Genomic DNA, 23,444 nt, shown 5'->3' on the forward strand with positions numbered 1-23,444 from the left:
TTGCAACGATCACTTTTGAATTCAGTTGACTGAAGAGCCTGCATACAAATATGCAGTGTTTGAACATATATATTTATGTGCATGGGTGTCAGTTTTAAGAGTGGACAACAGCACATAAAGGTGCAAACTATACAGGAGCTCTAACTAGGCTTCAAATATTGTACTTTCCTGTTGGCTGTGGGCCCAGTGTAACCATATTACGATCTCTTGGCATGAAACCATGTCTCTTACAGTTTAATGATTCTGTGAATGACCAAAAGCTTTGTTTAAGCACAAAAGAATGGATGACCTTCAAACAAATTGTTCTTTGGTATCCGAGAAGCTGGCTTTAACTACCGGACACATTGCTGAGCTGGGCATTGTACCACTAGCGCAGTCGCTTCCTCTTCCTTCTTGTGTTTTCCTTGGACCCAACCTGACTACTATCATTGCAGCAACATATCTCTAGATCATTCTTTTTGAGAACAAAGGACTATACAACCTGGTTACAAACCAGGTTACTTTTTGTTCTGGAGCTAGAAAAGCAGTTCTCAGCAGCCTCTCTGAGCGGTTCTCCAGATGGCAATTCTCTTGCCAAAAGGGAGGCCAAACTCGGCTCCTGGGGACCTTCAGACTTACCAGGAAGTTGGAAATGCTGGATGCCCTACCTGTTTTGGGAAGCAAGACATGTCCTTGCTTACCAAATGTTTGCTATCTAGCATTACCCTTAGCTACTCACGGGTAAAAGTGCTGGAGGGGAACCCCAAACAGGAAAATGATCATTTCCATGTTCATGTGAGCTGTTTTCTTGCTCACAGAGGCATAAAAAAAACACGTGGTTATTCATGATCTTTTGATGATAACATTGCTGATTTCTGTGTGGGAGTGAACTAGCTTTTGCAGTATGAGGGGGAGATAAATATCTGATCGGGTGCAGTATCACCTAACAAGTTAGAAACCCTATTTCCTTCAAACTATGAATAAGCTCACATGCTAGCATCTTTCTGTATGGAAAAAAAAAAAAAGGGGGGGGGAGAAAGCACTTTCACAAGGACAGCTGCTGAATACCAAAGAGCTCAAACCAAAGAGCTGCTGGATCTCGTATCTTTCTGTCCTTGTGATTCTGCTGAAGCCCTAGATTTCAGTGTGCTTCTGCCACACTGCTGAGCATCACAACTCTATGTTGGCACTGCTATATGCAATGAATTACTGTTCCCTTCAGTGCTAGTTGGCCAAACTCAGCTAATTAGCAGCACTGCTGACTGAAGCAGTTCCACGTATAGGCTTGCAGAGGTGACTTTGTCCTCAGAAAACAGTCTAGATTTTGAACATGCTGTGTAGGTGTCTTAATGTAAATATATTTCTAACTTAGTTCTTTCAGCTAGTTGACAAATGTGGGCCACTGTTAATCATGCAGACTGTTGCAACAGCATGGAACTCTACTGAACATCAACTGTCGTGTTAGTGAAAGAATGCAGTTATACTTCTGGGATTCATCAACACTGAGCTTCCTGGTTATGAAATGCAGAGGTACTGCAAAAGATGTGCTTGATAATAAGCATATTAACTATTAAATGTATACCCTACAGCATAGTGTTCTTTCCAAAAAAACAGGCAGTAACAAAATCATAACTATTCCAGATAGGGAGTGTTGAATAGCCCAAACTGGATTTTGGCAAGAAGAACAAGACACACAGCAACATGCCTCATCTTGCTTTAAAATAAAGAAGAAGAAAAAATAAAAGCTAGAAAAAGTCTTTAGCTTTTTAATGATCATATACAATCAGAACTATGATCTTGATTCCAAGAAAAGGTACCTCAAGACATTAATTGATATCTCAAATGCAGGCTCAGGCATTGGTTTAATAACAACATAGACTAAGCTTAATGATGCTGTCTGTTGCTAGGTTATGCTTAGCTTATACCTACCTATTTAGTCTTTCAGACCTAAGTCTGTTTGATGCTTACTGATAACCAAAGACGCTTATGGATTTTAGCTGTCTTCTTCAAAAGAGATGGTGACCCTCTGTCCATCAAGGAATGATGTTCCTTGGTAGGAAGTGGCAGTACACTTAAATTATACTGAACATTTGTTGTCAGCTCTGTTTGGTAGCGGTTAACTTTATTAAATAATGCCTGTCAAACTTGTGTCCCAGAGTTCCTGTTGAATATGAAGTCAGAAAATAATAAGCAGGAGGCTAAGGGAAAGAAGAGCAGCTTTGTGTGCACAAGTTTTCACTGAGGAGATATCACCGGGGAGATTCACTGGAATTCCCCTGATGAGAAGAACTCTGTTGAATTGCATAAGATGGCAGAGCAGAGGGATGGAGGGAAGGAAGGAGGTCCATGGCTTTCTGAACAATGCAGATCAGGGCCTAGAAGACAGAGGGCTGCTCCCATATGAGTAGTGGCATGCTGGATGCCAGCTGAATTTCCACGTGCCCAAATGATGTTCGGTACCAGAGCAGCTAGACGCTGCCCAGTGCAACGAGACTAATCTATTGCGCAGCAGTGTGATATGCATTGCAGACTGTGTATAGTCCATCTCTTACACTGTCAAACAGATTTCCAGGGCAAAGATGAGCTGCACCTTGCAGTGAGAGTTATGGCTACAGAGATTTAGCTAGACTGAAGAAAGCAACCTAGCTGAAGTACCTCCAGACAGAAGTGTTAGATAAGGACAAAAGGGGAGTGAATATAAAATGACACCTGCTTCTCTTCAAAGATTGAAAGGGAAGAGGGAAGAATAGTGAAAGTAGAACAAACACTTCAGTTTCATAAATATGGTCAGTTGTTACCAGCTAAACCATTGGTGTGGCAAGTGTAGAGCTGAAAGGAATACAGGTGGTACCATTTTCAAAGATCATGACCCTGCTCATGGCAGTGAAAGCTGAATGTTTCAAACTGCATCTGAAAGTTTAAATTCTCTCATAGGCGTACCTATGCTTAATATAATCACATGCCATCGTGTAATCACATGATTAACCAACTTCATTCCTAAAACAATGCATATCAAGGTGTAGGGACTATCATGGTCTTTAATTTTCACCGTTGCAAAACTAAGGCCAGTTGTTAGTGGTATTATTACTAGTTCCCTAGTTGTAGGGCTGGTTCTACCAATTTTTACAAGATATATGCTGTGTTTCTGTTGATTTTTCCCTTGAGTAGCAAAATAAAGTGTGTCACTTGTCTCCCTTGCCTATGGGACACATCTTGACTGATTAACTGCAGATCTCTTTCGGCCGTTGTTCTCCTTGATTCCAAAACAGTTCTGAAATGATCATGCCAAAGTTTTCTTTCAAATGAAGTAGCTCAATGGAGAGCTCTGTATGGGTTTGAGATGATTTGCTTTTGCCTTTCAGTTATGCTTTCCTTCTAAAATTCTAAATGTTCCAAATAGAACCTTCCTGGCAAGAAAAATGGCTGTAGATTTTAGAGTTTGGTTTGGTTTTCTGTTAAACAACTGTAGAACTCTTCTGATTTGGCAATTGTGAGATTAGTTAACAGGACAATTGACTGAGTGAACAAAAAGAAGGTAGAGATTCAAGTGAGGCACTGCAGTGGGTAGGATTACAATAAAAGTCAAGAGTTGTTTGTCTTCAGAATTGAGGCCTTAGATAATAGTTCTGATTTGGATGCAAAGGATTCCTTGGGTAGCGGCTGTTTTTTCCTGAACATTTTGAAATATAATCACATCTCAGATATGTTTTGTACATATTTAAGGAAACAGGTTGACTTAAAGGGAGATCTACAGTGCAGAATCAGGCACTCGATGCCATTTATTATGTAAGAGGCAACTCCAGATTTTCTTTAGTTCAGTCTGCCCTGTTATGAAGCAGCGTTCTCTCTCTCACTTTGGCCATTTTAGGTGTCATGAGCAGAAGAAATGTTTATTTTTATTTCCCTTGCACTTGCATGTCTTTTGTTTGTTTTTTTATCAGTTAGTATCTATTCATTGGCCCTGTCTTCTTGTTTTACATTTATTTGCATTAGGATACTTGTTGGTCATTACCCCAGGGATTGTAATGAAATTAGTTTCCGGCATCTGACAGTTTTGCTCTGTGTAATTATTGTGTCACCTAGAAATAATTCTCTTTTATAGAAGGTAACTGGGCCAGCTACCTGAAGTTCTGTCCCTTAACTATTTATTTGTTCAATCAGTCCATTTTTGTAACTAGCTGGTTTTGAAGCCCCATAAGTGTGACAGAATAATTAAAACCAGAATGTTCTTCTCTTCCTGAGGCTGGGGGACCTAGAAATTGGAGAACATGCGCTGGAAGTTTGTTTTATTCCTTAGAATAGCTTAAAGAGTGATTTGGATAGAAAACTCCCACATTTGCGAGGCAGAGCTGTATCAGCCTTCCTTGCAATACAAGAGGGCAGATACTATCTACACGTGTCTTTCTTGTGAGCTCTTTATTATTGTTTTTTCTCACTGGAGTCTACTCCAGAAAAAATCTTTGAGCGGTCCCACTCAGTAGTTGTACTGCTCTGTAATCATAGTGTGGTTTTTTTCCACTTCTGAGTACTAAAATACTCCACATGTAGGTGTATTTACATTATTTTTTCACATAATTTTAAAATCCTAATATATATAATGTAATCTCCCATAATAACTTCAGATGTTCATGGCAAAACATTGAATGATAAGGAGAAAACTTTAGTGCAGAAATGAAAGGTAAATGGTTTGGTTATCTAAATTAGGTCGTGATAATTAATGCTGATCTGTAATCTTTGCCTGTAATAAGCCTTTGCAAAACAGTATTCGTCAGATTTCTAGCGTTTGGTTCCCCCCTGCAATCATATGACCATTTAATCATATGATTATTTAACTGCAAAGCCCACTGATGCTTCTAGAAAGACCTGGAAAGCAGGACTCTAAGAAGTAGCACTGATGTCTTCCTGCATGGAGGAACATTGCTTTCCTCTCTAGCAGTATGTCCCCTTTTGTCATCCACTGCTGAGATTTCAACAGTCTGAGTTGCTGCCAGGGATTACATCGCTCTCCATCAGCTCACCTATGTGGACAGGTGTAGAGGTGGGGGAAATTGTGTATTCCTGGTGTAAGGAAAGTGGTTCTCTATCACCTGGTAGTGCTTTCTGGGAATAATCAAATTTGATGGTGACAGAACCAGGTAAAGACTACCTGAAAATAGACTTCAAAATGTAGAATAAATAGCCTGACTTCCTTTTCCAACAGTGTCCCGGTTCTTCAATTAAGTGTGTAACTCTGTCCCACTTAAACTGTTGATTATTTGTGGTTATTTGTGCAAAGTTTAATATGTTTCAGCTACTTGTACGAATAATTCTGACCTACAAATCAGTTGACTCTGATCTGAATAAGGTGTATGTATAGAATAGCAAAACTTGTCTGAACTTAACTTGCGCTGATAGAGCAACTTAATAAAACAGCCAGATTTGATAGGCATTGAGTATCTTAGATGTGCACAGCTGATAACTGGAGTTTATCATATTAATTTCGTGTAGTTAAATGTACCAGTTTTTTGGTAGCAACACAAAGAACATTAGTATCAAGTCTGAACAAATTACCTGTAATTACTTCCTGTCAAAGTTGACGTAAAAGCAACAGGAAACAAGTTAACCCTCTTAATTGTTTGATTACTGGATGTTCTATTGTCTGATGCAAGGGAAAAAAAAAAAAAGACATAATTTATTACTACCATAATTTTATTTCTGTAGAGCAGAATTACTTCACAACATCGTCACCGTGTCCTTTGCACACTTCAGTGTCTTTTGTTTGTAAATCATCTCAAGGGAACTCACGAAGCTGCTTCTGGCAGTCTCTGATAGAGGCAGGAATTTTATATAGCTTTCATGACTAAGCTGTTCCCACGAGTGGTCTCCTTCATGGTCAGTTCCTGGTAGCAGTGTTGTGATATATATCTCCAGGTGTTTTGAAACTCAGTGTCCATGAGATATGACCCACTAGTCTTCTGTGGCGCTGCTGTGGATGGCAGGATTAGGGAATGCTTTAAGTAGACTAGGCACCAGTGTCTTCTTTCCTCTTGGAAGACAGGATCCACATCTTCAGGATAGTCAGTAAGTATAACAGGATATTTAATTTTTTTTGTTAGGATAACTGAGCACAGAGTATGCTACCGGGCAATGGAAAGAAATATCATCCAATTCAACAACAGAATTGTAAACAAAGTTGTAGTTGCAGGATGAGAATTTGAGTCTGCTGTGATCTCCCTAGCTCTCGGTCTGTGGGTGTAAACCCGAGGGCACAATTTGGATACTTTAGTAATCCAGGAGTCATAGGAAGTCAGCTTTTCCTTCCCCACACTCTATTTATGAAGCTTCAAAGGAAAGTAGTGTGTCAGTTTGGGCACAGAAGCAATAAGTCTGGAAATTTAGGATGATATTTTTATATTAAAATTTCATGTGGGCATAAAATATTCATCCAGGAAACTGCTTTAATACTGGTAGCCGTGGTATTAGATGCAATGACAGTCTGGACTATCTCTTTTATTATCGCTGAAGTACTGTGAGTTCTGCAGTCACCTCATTTATGAGGGTTGGGAGTTCTGGACATGGTGGTGATGGTTTGAAAGCCTGTTGCACACTAAATGTGCTTGGTGTTGATAAATAGCTAGCAGCTGAGCTAGCAGTACATATTTATTTCTTAAAACAAGCTATTTGATGGGTGAAGAAAAAACTAGATGCATACGGATGTAGTAAAGGATACAGCTGAATCAGCAAGGTGTGTTAAATACTAATGAATGAAACACGCTGCTAGTGCGGTCATCACTCATCTTTAATGACACAACTATTTTCACACCACTCATATATAGGGTGTTAATGGCACGCAGTCAGAAGAAGCTCAAAAAGAAGCAAATCACAGCATTTCCTCTTGAACTGCTATTACTTAGAGTTGTTCTAGGCTTTAAACAGGCAGGTAGTAATGTGAAACTGATAGAGCAGAAGCTAACTTAACTGTCCTAACACATTCACTAAATGCCTATGCTTAAAAAAGGTTGTGGTAAATTTGTTACACTCCTACTAAGCAATGAATGTTATATGGTGGCTCTGTGTGTTTTCTTAGTTTAAGAAAGGAGTTTTATAACTAGGAATGTAATTCACTAGTGATGGGTCATTGTAGCTATAGCCAGTCAAGGCTAAGAGGTGTCACCTCATGTTAGATGTGTAACCTAAGGGTGGAAAAATCGTGGTGTCACCCAGAAACAGTCTTCAAAGGGAAACAGCTTGGGGTGCAGAAGGGTTTGTCTGAAACCCACTGCCAAAGACTGCAGCACTGTTGGATTTGACATAAAAATCTCATCTTGGATTAACTGCAAGTAAAGTAACTTATGTGATTATATCGAATCAGACTGTCAGGTTACATACGCACCTAAAAAAAAAACCCCAGTTTCTGTGATAAGCTACATGAAAAAAACCTCAGCCTACATCTCAAATGGCTTGAAAAGTATTTTGCATCACAGCAGGTTAGAACTTTGTTTAGGGTTTAACCAAGTACTAGAGCACTATTAGCATAATCTGTTTACTGTCTGGGTAGATGATGATTGCCCCCAGGTAGACTTAAGGGAAATTACCATCCTGAAATCATGAAGGGGCACTCAGTGGCAAGGAGGGAGGAATTCTGAAGTTAGCTGGGACTGAATTAATAGTAAGGAATCCTTCTCGGTGGGGTGGAGTGAGTAAGAAATTCCAAACCTTAGTAACTCCGCAAGAAGGGTGTTGGTAGTACAAAAGGGAAGGATTCCCAAAGCTAGCCTTCCTGCATCCCTCAGGATATAAGCTACGCAAAAGGACTGAATCCCTGAACTTCTGTGCTAAGAATGGGACAGCACGTTGGCTGGATAGAGAGAAAGTAGAAGACACTTCTGGTATTGCGATAAGTAGATTTTCTATGGCTCGCTCTAATTTCTGTCCTGTCTATTAGTGTTTTGTAATTCAGTTCTCTGAATCAGATTTTGTATAAAAATATTCCTATCTGTTCTTAATTGACCTGGATTTGAATGACTTCAAGACACTTAACTGGTTTCAAGGTTTTCCATCCTTTTCAGGCATGGTGAACTTTAAACTGAAATGGTGGACCATTTTCATGATGTGACCTCCCATCAGATATCACACAAAGTTATCCAGTGAATAACTAAGTGTACCGCCACTGAGGTGCATGGGCTGCTCTAGTTATGACAGCTCAGGCCCGTGTGCTAAAAAACCTCCTCTGGATTGGCAGTGTTAGCCAGGAAGCTCCTTGGTATGCATTAAGGTAGTGAAGCCTGTGCAACTGGTAACTATTACTGTTTCCTATCACTGAATCTTAGCAGCTTTAGTGTTATCAGCTACTATGAACCATTTTCCACAAGGTATAGGAACATGGATCTAGGGAGGTCTTACGGTCTGGATAGATAGAGATGGGCACTGAAGCACATACCACATAGTTTTTTATGAGAGAGAAAACCTTGTCCTAGATGATACAGAGGCTTTCAAAAGAGTTATTGCTTTACTTTGATTGTACTCATGTAAATCCTCTTTCATGTTTTTTTCTACATGATGAATATACGAGTACATGATCCTAGCCAAAACTGGTAACTGATGTTGTAGCGATTCTATCCACAAAATCAAAGGTATAGGCTAATCAATAGTACCATCTTTTGGCAATTTTCAGATAATTTCAGGGGATTAAGGAACAAAGTCATAATCAGAAGGGTTTTGATTTGTTTTTTCCTTTTTTTTTTCCCTGAACTGCTGCTGGTTTCATGCAAATTCACATCCTGATCAGAATTGATCCATCTCCCCTTTTAAAATGCCTCCTTAAGATTTAAAGAGTTTCTTAGTCTTTATCAAGCATATGCTTTTAAGGTCACTATTTTTGTTGAGTCAACAAACTTCCCCATTGCTCTTCCCTATTTGCTTACACTGTCTCTTTCTCAGTTCCATTTTTCATCTCATATTTCCTTTTTTTTTTTTTTTCATCTCATATGTGTTTTTTATACCCTCATCTTTATTTCAGAATACCCTTTGCCTTTATTATTTCTTTATTTTTTTATTTCTTTAGAATTTCTTTCCATCATCTTCCTCTTCCCCTTCCACTGTCATCTGGTCTATTCACTTCATTATTCTCTAACTCTTCCATTTAGACATCAGTATGTCATTCCAGGTGCAGCTGTGTTGTTAACGTAGTTCTGGCCATTACATTCTCTAGTAGACAGGTGGAAATGACTGTGATAAATCTGCTACATTTTCAGTTATTTATCTGTGCCAGTATGTAACTTAGTGGGACTTTATCGTGCTTCTAACTGTAATCTACAGGCCCAGGCTTTACAATGCTCCTTTTAATTCTTGCTTGTGTACTTCAGTTACTTACATTCATTTACAAGCCTTGCTCCTCTGATCAGTAGAAAAGATAATGCTTTTTCAGTATGTCTAATTTTGAAGCACAAAGTACTATTCTGTGTTCAGACAAGGAATTTACTAAAACTTAAAGGCAGTAAATTGGTTTTAGAATAAGGTAAATATATCATGTGGCTTCTAGTTTTTACTTCTTTTCTTACTAGTTTTAATTCGCTTGTACTACTACATATAGATGCACTAGTGTCAGAAATGACAATGGGCTGTTCATTTTTTATTTCGTCATTCATTTACAAAGCATTTAATATCAAATTAAAAAGTCAGATTAATGTTTTTTGTCTAAAACAAGATCATCTGGATTCCTTTGGGAAAGAGCTTTAGAAAGTATTTTCTCTTAGCGTTCCTGTTAGTTCACAAGGCTCAGATTTCCATTCAGATTATGGAGAAAATAAATCATTGTGGTTTTAAGCAGGCTCAAGAGCCTGTCTGAGGATGAAGGAGTCGTATCTTCCTTTTCTTGTCTGGGGAGCAGTGGCATATATTTAAACTGTCATACATCAAGGTTATTGTTTGCCAGTAAGGGATGTCCGAGAGGATTATATTGCAAGGGCAGCCATGTCACACAATAAATGTGACGTGTGACACATAGGAAACATCAGGCTTCCTTCACATAGGCTGCAGTAGGATGCCTACCCAATGGATGCCACAGGGGCAATCATTTTCAAACCTCATGCTATTGAATATGGCTGCAATAACTGTACATGGTAAGAAGCTCTTAGGACAAGACAAAATACCAAAGCTGTTTGTTCTCTCAAAACCTCCATCTAGGAGAAGAAGGCCCACCTGACATCATTCTCTAGTACTAATGCAGTTTCTATTCTTAGAGAAGCAACTGTGAGAGAACTCCAGAAACAAGCATCTTAAATCTTTCTGGGGTGTGAATAGTGGTAAGAGGGACGTATGACTGACAAATAGCTAGACCTGCCTTCTGAGAGCTTCAGGGACATTGCAGTACTGTATGGATTGTCAAAGCTGAAAAAAAAAAGATGTCTCATATGTGTCACTTCCAAAACTGGTTCAGTGTATGAGATGAGCTGCTTTGGTGTTCTCAGATGCTTTCTTTCTGGCATTCTCCCAGCCCAGTAACCCTGAATTTTCCCTGAAGTACTGCCTCAATGTATCTGCCATCCGCCTTTCCAAAGGGGGAGGTGGGAGCAGAAAGCTTTTCAGCACTGCCAATTCCTCCAGGAATTTGACTCAAGTGCCACTTGTCTGTTCCAGATTAGCTTCCATTTTGCCTCCTTTCAGGTCAAACCTTTTATTTTCTACTATTAAAGCAGTGAACATATAATCATATGCTTTTTCCACCCCTTTAATTTTGCCTGATACCGATCCTGACCCTTGGGTTTAATTACTCTGAGACAATCCTGAGCTACCTGTAAAAACTCTCTGTGAAACAAGGCCATTCTGTTCATCCTAATTGTGTTTTTCAAACTGATGATTACTCCTGCCATCCAGTCCTCAGGTATATTGGAACTGCTCACAGAGATCTGTAGTTAAGCTCCCAGAAGGTCTTCCTACAGAGTAGCATCTCCAGTTAATAAGAACCCAGTCCAGATTCAGATGCGAAGGCGCTGTTAAGACCATTACCTGTCCCCTTCTGTTGGTGAAAGCAAGGCAGTGCACCAGGTTAAGAGCATTAGCTATTAATTGTACATGTCTTCTGGTACAATTCCCAAATGTGTGCCCGTTGATACAGCCAAAGCTTGTTCTGCAGAATAGCACAATTTCGAAACTTGAGGCTTTTTATGAGTCTTGGTATTGTCTCGGTCCAGAAGAATTATTGCTGTAATTCCATTTGGATAGAGGATGCTTGCCACATCCTCAGCAATTTGTTCACTGTGACTTTTATGGGTATGCGATCCCATAGCCTTCTCCAATTTCTGATCATTGATTGCTAACGCTTGAAGAAAACCGCAAGAAGCGGGGACTGATGGGAAAGAAATTTGCCCACTTTCACACTCCACCTTCAGTAAATCTGTACCTGAATAAAAGTCTTTGGTAGCAGGAAGGACAAAGAGAAGCACAGAAAACACAAAACTTGTAGCTGAAGTAAGATGGGACTGTGCTGACTCCCCAGATGTAGGACACTGCAGGTATTCTTTGCACAGATGCTCTGTTTCCTCCCTAACTAACTGCAGGGGAATGTCAGACAATGCTGCTCAATCCGTATCTCTTCATCTCTTCAGCATAATCATTCTCTTCACTTTAGGCCTTCCTCTCTCATACAAAAGAATAAAGCACTCTGGCTTTGCGTAGACAGGTTGTCAGTGCTCTACAGAGAAGCAGTGTTCATGTTGCTGCAAGAAACATCATGTAATAGTGGAATTAAACTAGTCTGAAAATGCAATATCCGGCATCTTCCCACTAGCAGACAAAGAAAGATCACTTCTGGACTTAAAAACTCGACTCTACTGCCTCAAAGGGTTGGGTTGTTTTTTTTCCTGGTTTTCATTCTGTCCAGAAATTCAGACCTTTAGCAGCATGTGGTAATGACCACAATAGAAGCACACCGTCATGTTTATTCTTCGGTGTCAAGTAAATAAAATAGGCCTTTCCTAATGTACCTCTTTATTCTTGAAACGTTAGATTAGTCATTATTTATCCAAATCATTGTTTGGAAACATTATCATTGTCCTCCAAAAGTAAATGGAAACTGTTCCACGGACTTCACAGCACACTAATACAAGTGAAGTACCAGCTATTATTCTGGTGTTCATTTGTCTATTTTGGGATATGCTGAAAGCAGCATCCTTATATGTTTCTTCTAAAATAATTTAGAAGAAATGTTATTTTTTTGAAGGTATTTTGTTTTTTAAATTTGCAGAGTCTCTCATTAAGTAGGTTGCATTTGAATGTATGAATAAATGTTCCTAGTAAGAAAAGAGAAGAAAATACATCTGTTAAGTCTAGTCCATGTGCAACAGTTGAGAGTAATTATAAACCAACCGGTAACTTCCATAACAGACATCCATCCCTCTCTAGAAAAAACATGGTAGTCAGTACAGATCTATGTATATAACACCTGTATCTTCAGATTTATACCAGGTAACAAAAGCAAATGATAGCCTCTCAGTTTGTTGATCATTTAAGCCAGCTATAATGCTGGGTATTTAATGTTGGGGATAACATTTAATGAAAAAATAATCCGTTGAGAAGCGTCAGTCAAGGGAGAGAGGGTGTATTAATGAGCTGAATGCTGTATACCTAATTAGGTCCGACTGATCTCTGTGAGCACATCTTGCGCGTCAGCTAGAAAGTCATCTTCCTAGAAAGCTATCCTTGAGGCACAGATAGTTTTCTATTTCTGCTGAGCTGCCTTAATCAGTTCAGAGACGAAAGCTCACCAGATTACAGTATTTCCTTAATTACAAGATGTTTGTTCTATTCTTCTCCTGCAAGACCATTTACCCTGATTCGCTCTCTGTATTAAATGTTTTTAGATATGGGGTTATTTAGGCATTAGCGAAACAGAATCCGTTTTGACTGTGAGCAATTAAGAGAAAGTGCACATCTGATCCCTGGAAAGGAGCTGCACTAGTTATTGAGCTGCTGCTTATTAGGCATTCTTGTAAGGTTGCAGGCATTGCTGGAGTAATGATGGCTTAGCTCTGGAAAAAATATTTGTCCAGACTAATAGCTCTTCCTGACAGGATCAGAATTATTATCAACTGCTCTGCAGCTGTTAAATGTAGAATTACAATAGATTCTTTTTTACCCAGTTCCTTTTTTCACACAAATTCTAGTCAGGTGGGGGTGTGAGATTGTAAGGTTTTGTTTATTATTCAACATCATAAATGGATGAGCTGCAGCAAAGTGGCACTAGGCTTTGCTTCTCGGTACCCGTAAGTCCCTGGATAGGGCAATCTTGTATGGCTGGTTTGGGCTTCTGGAAATGGCCACGATCTTGTTTCTCATGTTGCACAACTTGATTTCAAATACTTATTAAGGATTCCTGGAAACACTTGCAAAGATCAGACTGAAGTGGCACAAATAGTGAGAAGTGTTTCCAAAAATGCAAGAACACAAGCTTTAGACATATCACAACATACCTCTGTGTTCTTAGTTCTGTTGCGGCTTAACCTGGCAGGCAGCTCAGCCATTCTTTTACTCCCCTCTCTCAGTGGGGAGCATCATTCACTTGATACCCTTGCTGGTTCCCAGACAGATCTTTTCCTATAGATGGTCTACAGGAGTGCTCCCTAAAGTAAAGGGAAGGAACTTCTTCTACAAAGTGGTCAAACAAGAAAAACTTGTTATGAAATGTAACTTTTTAATAACAGCCTCTAGGCACAGAAGCGAAGGTAAAGCAAAGAGGAGAAGTATTTTAAAGGCAGACAGTACATCATTTCTGGAGCACCAGTAGCGCATACTTTTCTGCAGCTTCTGACAGCTGAAAGCACTGAAATATGTTGCTTACAATGGAAGAGATAATTCAAAGAAGTAAAAGTTAAAACAATTTTCTTGAGCGTATAAGATGGAAAAGAGACTTTTTTTTGTTGCGGGGATCTCTATGGAAAAGAAAGCAAGCCATGTCAATTAAGTGGCAGCTGTCCGCTACTGCTTCATCATAGATGAGATCAGTAGATTTGAGATCAGCCATTTGTACCATGCTTTTTTCAAAGAGCCGTAGAGTGAGTATACAGATAGTTCTGTATATTGTGTGAGATCTGAAAGTCTCAAATAGAAAGAGCCAGTGCAATCGTGGCTCGTGATTACATTGTGTGTATGAGGTATTTAATTTTAAAAAAACAACCCAAACAGAATTATTATATTGATACAGTGTTGCATACTTGACAGAAGTCAAGATTTTATTTTAATGTGTTTGCAGTGTATCTAAAGAATGGACACGGGTTTCAAAATGCCTAGCTTTTTGCATCTATGAGTCTCCAAAAGTGGCACAGTCTGGATGAGATGGGAGTGCTTGGCAGCGTCCCTGCACCCACATACCACTTTCATGTCTCACCAAGCTCTGCCTTCCCCTGCCAGTCCTCTTTGCCTAATTTGGTGTGGAGTCACCACCACATTTTTCAGATGTGATTGTGTTATGCAAAGGACGTGATTCATCAATACCCTAGAGCCTGTGCCTCACTCCTAGCATATTTGCATTTCCATTGATTTGAAAGGGCTCATAAGCATCTGAGTCCAGGCAAATCCTTGCCTGTGTAAGCTTGGGAACATTATTTAAACTCCTGAATAGGAGCCTGACAAAGTGTAAGTTCTATGTTCCTCTGTAAACCTGTTTTATCATCATTTTCAGTGAACGGTGAAAACCAGTCCTTCTTCAGGCTCAGTATGTGACCATGGGAGATTATTGCCTTAGGGGAGTGGAAACCAAGTAATCTTTCTTCCACATTCTCTTGGAATTTTACCAACCATCAGCACAATGGGGGGTGGAGGGAGGAAAGTCACATCCCATTGTCTGAACAGGACTCGCTGTTCCCTGTTGAACATTTTTCTGTGGGCTTAGGGATTTATCAGATGGAAAGCTGGTTTTTGCCAAAGTAGTTCTGAGCGAATGCACAGTGAATAAAATAATATCATTTACATATCATTCTCTTGGTTCTTAAGCACATCAGTAATCATTCCTACCTTTCAGTCTCTGGATGCTTTGCAGTAGCTAAGACTAATTTGGATTACATTTTAGCTGAAAATATTTCAGCAGAATAGTCTTGCTCTGGATATCTCAAAGTGACGTCCTTTCAAACCCTTTTTAAAGGCATGAAACGAGTGTTGAAATAAGTTCTCTAAAACAGCTCTAGCACTCAGCTTTTTCTTGTGCTTTCTTTTTTTTTGTGGGAGGTTGCTGTTATCTGGTTTTGCTTCTTCAAGGACATGACACGGTGAAACAGAAGGAAAACATTTTTTGTTTCTTTTCTGAACTTATATTAACAGCCCGCTTTCTTCCGAAAACAGAAGAGAGTTTCAGGACCGCATAAATATTATTACTAAGCTTTAAATGTCCTGAAAACAATGTCAGGTTAAAGCAAACAAAGCCCACAGAAGAGAAGTTATGTTTATTCGGATGTTAGCTTCAGCAGCACCGTGGCAGAGTGTGTCACTGTGTCAGCACCAAATAGGAAACCCTTCTCAAACCATCTCTTCCTGTGTAATGTTGGAGAGCATTTTAAGACTCGTCAGTACCTCAGGGGCAGAACACAGATGTGTTCTGCCTCGCCAGGCAGGCAGTGTGAGGTGCCATATGACAGCAGTCTCTGGTCAGTCAGTTTGGAGGCCTGTGCTGGGGAGTGCCAGTGAGTTGAGGGGACTGAGCTTCAGCTTTACATCTGAGCTCCTGTCAGCAGTTCTTCTAAAAGGTACCTGTGTGATTTGTAGCATTAAACAGCAGTGGTCTGTTGTGAACACGTCCCTGTCTAGGGAACGTTTCTGTTGAGGAGATTATGTTAGCGTAAGGAATGATTCTGTTTTGCCTCAGGAGTTCACTGACTTGTGAGACGCATGCTGTTCCCTTGTTGTTATGCAGTGTGACTCAAACAGTGTTTCGAAAGAAAGAGCCGCGCTGCTTTCTATACACCCCACTCTCTCCTGCAAAAATCAGTTTCTTCTGCATTAAGTTTTGGATTACTGAAAACTCTCAGCAATACCCTCTGAAAGCGCAGCCCTCCGCTGCTTCTCTGTTGGCAGTATCTGGCTCTTTTGCACTGCACATGCCTCAGTGCTCAACAGCCCCACGTTCTGTGAAGTGATTTGAAGCGTCCTCCTGTGAAAACAGCAGCTCTGGTTTTAGGACTACAGCGTTGTGATAATATTGGTTTTACTAGCTCAAAGTTCAATTTCGGTGTAATAATAAATAAAAAAGCCCTGCTCGTACAGCTCTTTAAAAAGAAACTGCATAGACAGCAGCTCTTCACGTTCAGGGAAGTGATTATAGGCCATGTGAGTGAGGAAGAGGAGAAAGAGGGAAATGACAAGAATCAGACACCGCTGCCCTGCATGATGAATTTGGCACTCAGCACTGTGTAAGTGGATGGATCTGCTCCTTAGGGGGAGGGGGCACATGACTGGCAGTTCATTTTCTGATTCACTGCTTTTTAGAGGTTGCAATAACCAAGGCTGTTTTTACCAATTAGCGGTACCTGTGATATTGTTAATGTTGTCTCTAATGTGGGGCCAACAATAATGTGCCTTCATTATAGGGTACAGATTGTAAATTCCATTAAAACAAGTTCTCTCAGAATGACAGCAGAGGATTCCAATCATTCCTATGCTATGAATTTGACACAGTCTATATGTAAATAACGTTATCCTGGAATTGCACCGTCCAGATTGGTACTTCAGGTCATTTAAGATAAGCTTGTCAGCAGGTTTTAGGATGGGTATTTCCTAGGATCTGGCCTCTGCTTTACGTGGGAATTTGGCAATGAATTTGGCCCTAACCAGGTATGCCTGATTTACTGGTTGGCAACCAATTCTGTGACCTGTGCAACCCTGAGCAGTCTCTTTTCAAGTAACATTCTGAAATATTCTTAGCTTCCTTGCAAAGTATTAATGTAGTGCCGACTTTACTTTTAGCTCCTATTTGGTTTTAAGAAACAGTGTCTTGGAGTTCCATCGTTATATGTTTATTTGCCTAAGAATGCTATGTTGCGCTTCAAAGATTAACTCTCATTTTTAAAGTGAATTGGTAATTGGGTAGATTAAGGGCTTTTGGAACTTTAAATTGTATTTGCAGTTAGTCTTTCAAATTTGTCTTTCATATATTTTACCTTTAATCAATAGAAAAACGATTCTGAAAGTCTCTGTTACAGATTTTTACAGGCTCTACTTTATATCTGCTTGTTGTGAAGAACACCTTCTGTCTGTCTACCATTTAGTTTTAAAGGTCCTTTTCCAAATGCTGTACCAACTAAAGGCGCGAATTCAATCTTGTATGTTTTTCTTGGGAAATTAGGCAGTTATTTCATTAATGGTACCACAATGGCACACTTCTGGTTGTGTATATAGGAGGTTGTGTATATAGGAATGAGTTTTCAGCTATAAAGGGGAGGATAAGGTATAAAGGAAGGGAAGGTTATCTGGGAGAGGTAGAAAACATAAGTATTACGAATGGAATCAAGTGTTTTCAAGCATAACTTTTTTTATTCAGTTTCAGTGTGGTCAAAATTGGCATCAGGCTTGCTTGAGGCTTTTTTGCTTCCCTTGAGTTTGACAGTCCGTTTGTTATCTCTATAATTAATGCTATTCCAACCCAGCCGTTATTTTCTTTCTACGCGGTTACTGGCATTCCCACTCATGAGTCTTCTCAGAGCTCTCACGATGCTCTCACACCCGCCAAATGCATCATCTGATATGTCAGCAAAGATGCATGACCATACCACCTTCCCTCTTCCACAAGTAGTCTGTCTAGTCCCACGCTCATTTGAGGATGTGGTTTAAACCTCTCTTCCTTTTCTAACAGCAAACGGGATACATTCATCACTATTATGCTGTTGTGTTGCTATAGCACAGTCTCAGTGGAGTTCTATGTAAGCCTTCCCATTGCTCTGCCTCTCTTCCCAGCTTTTATCTGTGTGTATTCACAGGAACTTTTTCTCTGTGTAATTTCAGAGGCATTCTTCTCAGATTTTCAGATTTCTTGTCATTTGAGCCATGTTCTGTGTATGCCTGTGCTCCATCATTGTGTATCTCAACTGAAGTTTACTTCTCCATAGCTGTTTATGCTTAAATTCGCACTCCTACTTGTGTCATTAAAACTGTAGTTACAATCCAACCGTGCAAAGCATTTTTGGGCAGCAACATGCAAAATAAAGCTGCAACAGCTAGTAGTACTGTGAAATGCTTGCAGTGAAAGATTTGGAAATTGAAGTGTTTCTTAATGTGATTCATAATCTACCTCCTAATTTTTAGAAATCAGGGTCTTTAACATGCTTTCTCATTGCAGAATACAAGTGAAACAAATTTCACATTGATAATAAAAAATACAGGATGGGAGGGACCAACGCAACAACAACTTCAGCACAAACCAGCATTCCAAAGAGTGGAGGTGAATTTTTAAAGTTGCTAGGACCCTGAAGGCCAGCATCCATCTCCTCCCTTCAGTTACTATATATGCCATTATCGGGCATGGAAGGATCAACGCAGCAAAGCGTAAGCTCACTCTTTTATGAGTTGGTTGTGTTCCCTAAACAGAAGGACAGATAGAGAATAATTTTGAGTTTGAGAGTCTTCCTGCTGTTTTTACGTTGTCCTACCACCTGTACAGTAAACTTAAAAACAAACAGGCATGAGAAATATTCAATTCATAATTTGCTTTGTTTCTGCAAGCATAATCTTGGGTGGTTTTTTTCCTCTGAGAGTTCATTTTCTTGTCTTTCTTCTCTGTGGATGTCCCTTTGAGGCTTGTGTTGTATGATTAAGAAGGGATGAGGCATCAACAGCATTGTCTGCTGTCCATTCAAGCTTACATTACTGAAGCATATCCCTAGTAGATCCTAATAACTCCCCCTTCACCGCTGAAATTGCATAGTCCCTCCTCAGGCATTCAAAATGGGTAGAACAGAAACCTAAGGACATCTTGGCTTTCCAGTTCCACCTTCTGATGTTGGAGGAATTGCATTCATTTAAAATTTGTCACTTCCACTTCTGCGTGTGACAGAAGTGCCAGAAATGAGGAACTTGACGCAAGTTGCTGACTGAAGTCTAGCTTTAGAAGAGCCGTGCTCTTATGGCTCATTTAGGTCTTGGTTATAAGTAAATACTGCTAATCATTAAAGCGGAGGTTAAAAATTGGCAGGGACTGACATAAAAGATACTGACTTTCATTTTCTTACTTCAGTCTGTTCATTGATCCTTTCAAATAATGTCAAGGAGAGTACTGTTAGTCTTTTCCATTCTATTTGAGAAGAGGGTGTAAAATTCCTGAACGTGTAAAGCGATTACATTAAAGTCAATGTTTCCTTTTCAGCAAGGTGGGTCAGTTCTGGAATCAATCCAGTTTTCTTTTATAAATACAAGCCTTCAGAGGAATTTTTAGTCCACTCCACCTACCCAGCTAACACAGCTTTGTTTGATGTTTTGAACCCAGCATGGCTCCAGCAGAGAATATCCCGTATTTATTGATACAGAGGCTTTTTGTGGTTGGGAACGTGAGTTCTTTGTGCTCAGCAGTCTCACCCTAGTCATGTGCTAAAGGAAGCAGCTGACCACGGTGCCTTTTCCTCTCCTTATGCCATTTTACTGTCTTGTCTTGAAAAAAAGTCTTCCAACCTTAGGTCAATCCAAAACCTATGTTCTATTTGCTTGTTATAAGAATGGAAAGGCTGAAGAATAACTGGTGTGACAGAGCAGTATGAACTGTATGTCTGACAAATCATACAGTACAGCAGGCAGTCTGGGTCATATCCTCATATGCTTTGGTATGAAGACAGACTCTAAATGCAACTCTGTATCTGTAACTAGTGTTACAGAAACAAATACCACAGAGAACAGGTGTCTTCAAAAGGCAGGAAGGAAAGAGAAAAATAAACACGCACTTTGCAAAGAGGAAGAAGGTTGTGACATGCTGTCCTGACTTTTAGTATCTTCCATTTTGAATCTTCTCCCATCCGTGCTACAGCAAACCTGCTGAGTCTCATATCCAGGGAAGGGCTTTGGGCTGCATTAGATAAGAAGGTCTGGCAAACGCTGCTCAAAGAAATAACAACACAGTCGAGTGGGAGTCATTTAAACAAATAAAGTTTTCCCAGCATTAGTCTTGCTGTGGATAAGTCAGAGTAGCATTTGCTAGCTTAGTAAAACTAACGGAATGGCTACAAGTCAAACTGGCTTCTGTCCAACTGCATAAAAAAGTCTGTGCGGGGAACAAGTACTTCAGTTGTTGCTGCAGCATCACACACCCTTGTGCTCATGTCCTTTGATGTCTGTGTAACCGTAAGTCCGCAGTCAATGTAAAAGGTTTTAACATCTTTTCGCTGAGAATGTCAGTGCGAGTTACAAACAAAAACAAAGAAAGAACTAAAAGACAACGCAAACACAAAGCCAAACCCTTTCCCACGATAGTCTAAAAAGTTCTGAAATTTCTTTAAAACCTATTTATTGTTTTGGCATGCTTAAAAAAAAAACAAAAACAAACCACAAGCTTCTGTTCAGATCTATTTCCTGTCAGTATTTACAGTAGTGCCATATTTAAAATTACACATGGCAAGTCACTGACATTAATACTTATGCTTCAAAACCTACACGTGCCTACACACATATATACGCTGTCTGATATACGCTGCCCTTATGGGGGAGTATGTACATGTTGTAAGGGAAGAAAGGTAAGATTTGCTCTTTTAAGAATAACATAGCTCAAATGTATGTTCCCTTTTTGTCCCGTCTTACTAGTTAAGAAACTTTCAAATGGTCCTTTTCTGCCGGCGCAAAACCAAGCAGACCTTCTTTGAATTATCACTGGAATTTCTACCATGAAACCTATTGAATTTAATAAACAAATTAACAAACAAAAGCTTAAACAAGATCACCTGGTTCAGCAGGAATATGGGGGGAAAAAAAGCCTCCACTAAAGAGTGCCATTTCGATATACTGCCTTGAAATAAACAAACTTGGCCTTTAAATTCAATGAAAACAAGTCAAGTCATCCTGAGGCACCGAAATCCCTCGAAGGACTTCACTGCCTATTTCCAAGTGTGAGTCTTAATCTTAGAATCACTACGTACTTGTGGTGATACTTAAGCTCATCCAGATGCTTAAATACCTTTACTTATGTCCTCGCCATAAGCAAAGTTTTTTTCTGTGTCAGTGCCCGATCTCATTGTCTTCTGGGAATGAGTACCTACCAAACTGCTATACTGAGTATTGAAAGTCCAGGTACATCTGTATCTATTAACTACATGCAGTTACATAGTACATCGGTAAGTTCGAAACACTTGGATATCCAGATCAGGAGTTCTTGTCAGCATACTTCTGAGTAAGACCTCCTGTAGTAAAGCTCTTTCATTCCAAAGGAACTGGGTGAAGCCTCTCTGCTTGACAAGTAGGCCTTGCACCGTTAGCCATTGTCTATCTCCTCAAGGTTAACCCTGCCATTTGCTATCTCCATGAACGTTTCTGACAAGCTGAGCAGATCATGGTCAAGTAAGAAATAGCATTTCTGACTCTGATTCCGGCTCTCAAGATAAATAAACAGCAAGAACAAAAGCTGTAACAGTGGTTTAAAGAATAGGAAAAGAAATAACGTAAAGCACAAAACCAGGTATGCGGCACTTATATTGCCCCAAATTGTGATGAAATCCTTGGGCTTGGAGTTGGTGTTTTTTTTTCATTATCGTTGTTCCTAATCCTGAGCAGATGCTTCCCCAAGGACTCATCCTTCGGCTTACATTCAGAAGCAAAAAAAACCTGAAGCCTTGTGCAGTATGGGTAGCTGGACAACAGAATGTAGGCAGAAGCAAAACCTAAATTCTCCTTTTAAATTAACGGTGAGTAAAAACTTCCTCCTAAACAAACTACTTATACGTATACTTAGGTAAGTCTCCTTATATAAGTTTTCTATCCCCCATGTGTAGTTGGGTTTATAAAGGGAGAATAGAAAAGTAGCGCATGAGATCGCTCAAAAACTATCCAACCTCGCATTTCTCTTTAGGCTCGCATCTTGTATTCAAAACAGAACTCTACACCCTTTCTTTTTGCTTTTATTGTCTTCTGTGGCAACGCAACTAGCTGACCTGAACCTGGATTTTATGGCCAAGTCATCACTTCTGTGGAATGTGGGAAAGGGGAAGTAGATGAAGCACTCTTCTGAAATGGGGTACGTGTGTCTAGACAGGACCTCATCCTGAGAGGAGCCCTACTGGAAGCCATAGTGTGCTTTTGCAGCATTGCACCACAAACGCATCCGCATCGCTTAGCAGGATACGTTCCCATCCTGCAACCCAACATGTGAGCATGTACTGTTCTGTTGTACTCCAAAAGTGCCTAGTGAGAAAAGGGAAGGGGGGAGGAGGACTAAGGGGGGGGTGAGTTGTTTTTATAAAGTCATGGTAATGTATCACTTTGTTCATAAATGCTGTAGTGTCAGTCTGGATCTGCTGTGTGCATTTGTGTTGTACCAAGCTATCCGCACTCCCGCAGTGCTGGCTTCCCAGCTTTGTTGTACGAGCCTCCCTGCAGCACTGAAAGTTGTTCTACATGCTTTGCAGGGGAAGTGTACTGCTCATAGTGATGTGTGATCTAAACGTTTTTGTTCTTGGTTTGTGAGACTGAGGCGTAGAAACTTGTACTTCCCTGCTTACAGCAGGGGCGTTAGAACTAGATGATCTTAAAGGTCTCCTCCAACCTAAGCCATTCTGATTGCTTCAAGTATCTAGGCGTAGGCAGCTTGTGTACTAAAATACGCATCTAGCACTAGAGAGATAAGACTTGGGCTGAGGTAGGACTGCAGGTAGGACTGCCTCTGGTTCTGCCAGGCCTGACCGACAGGGATGTGCCAGCCAGCTCAGCAGAGGGAAATGCTTGGAAAGCAGTAGGTGGATTACTTCAGCTCCATAACAGGAGAGTCTGTGAGACAGATGCGCGCCTCCTGCAGCAGAAAGAGGGGGGAGCCTTATGCCTGCTAGGGAAGCATCACTGAGTTCTGGAGGAAGAAGTCATGGAAATTTCTCAGAAATAAAAAGGAAATGGCATAAATCATACATGATGTGTTCAACTGCACTTCAGCCTTTGTATACTTTCTATAAATAGCCATTACAAAGTAAGCTGGTTTATTTAAGCATTTGAGGTGAAGGGTTGCTGTATGTTCTGGGTCTGATGCTGTTAACCAAAATGTCTGCCGAGCCGCAGTGCTGTTCCGGTAAAGGTTTTAATTTACATAAGGCATTACGTATGTTTCTTGAGCCCTACGCCTGTTATTACTTTGTTGAGGAATCAAATATATTGCGACTAGGGCCTGCATCTCAATCTCGAGTAGGTGACACGTTTATCAAGCAGATACGAGCTTTGTTTCGTTATGAAGCCAGGTGAACTCGCTGAATTCAGTCAGTCAGGGCAACGCGGATCTTTCCTGGAGCGATCCCGGGGTACCACACGAGCCGACGCTCCGCTCGGCGCCC

At 40.2% G+C, this 23,444-nt stretch overlaps 1 protein-coding gene across 1 annotated transcript in view; it reads left to right on the forward strand.

Annotated features, from left to right (window-relative positions):
- Positions 1-23,444, forward strand: part of SLC39A10 (solute carrier family 39 member 10) — a 110,493-nt gene that overhangs the window by 46,734 nt on the left and 40,315 nt on the right. The window lies entirely within an intron of this gene.

Source organism: Excalfactoria chinensis, chromosome 7 (genome assembly GCF_039878825.1).
Source record: "Excalfactoria chinensis isolate bCotChi1 chromosome 7, bCotChi1.hap2, whole genome shotgun sequence".
Taxonomy (NCBI): domain Eukaryota; kingdom Metazoa; phylum Chordata; class Aves; order Galliformes; family Phasianidae; genus Excalfactoria; species Excalfactoria chinensis.